This window comes from Charadrius vociferus, unplaced genomic scaffold (genome assembly GCF_000708025.1).
Source record: "Charadrius vociferus isolate BGI_N301 unplaced genomic scaffold, ASM70802v2 scaffold682, whole genome shotgun sequence".
In the NCBI taxonomy this organism is placed as follows: domain Eukaryota; kingdom Metazoa; phylum Chordata; class Aves; order Charadriiformes; family Charadriidae; genus Charadrius; species Charadrius vociferus.
Genome location: NW_009647227.1, coordinates 27,463 through 27,731, shown reverse-complemented (window position 1 = coordinate 27,731; position 269 = coordinate 27,463).

Here is a 269-nt window from a genome sequence, read left to right as displayed (position 1 = left end):
ACAGGTTTAAAATCAGACCACGTAAATGTTCGGGCTGTCTTCCCGAGATGCTGCTGATCTGTGCCAGTGCGCGAGGAAGGAGGGTGACAGTAAACACAAGGTGATTTCTGCACGGTGACGGCGTCGGCTCTGGCTCACTGGCTCTCCAAAAGGCACCTGAAAGTGCAAAAGCAATGACCCCGGGGACGCCGGCACCCAGATCCGGCCACGCCGCCCTCCCGGCGAGCCGCGGGAGAGCTCGCCCGTCCGTCCGCGCGTCCGACCGTCTG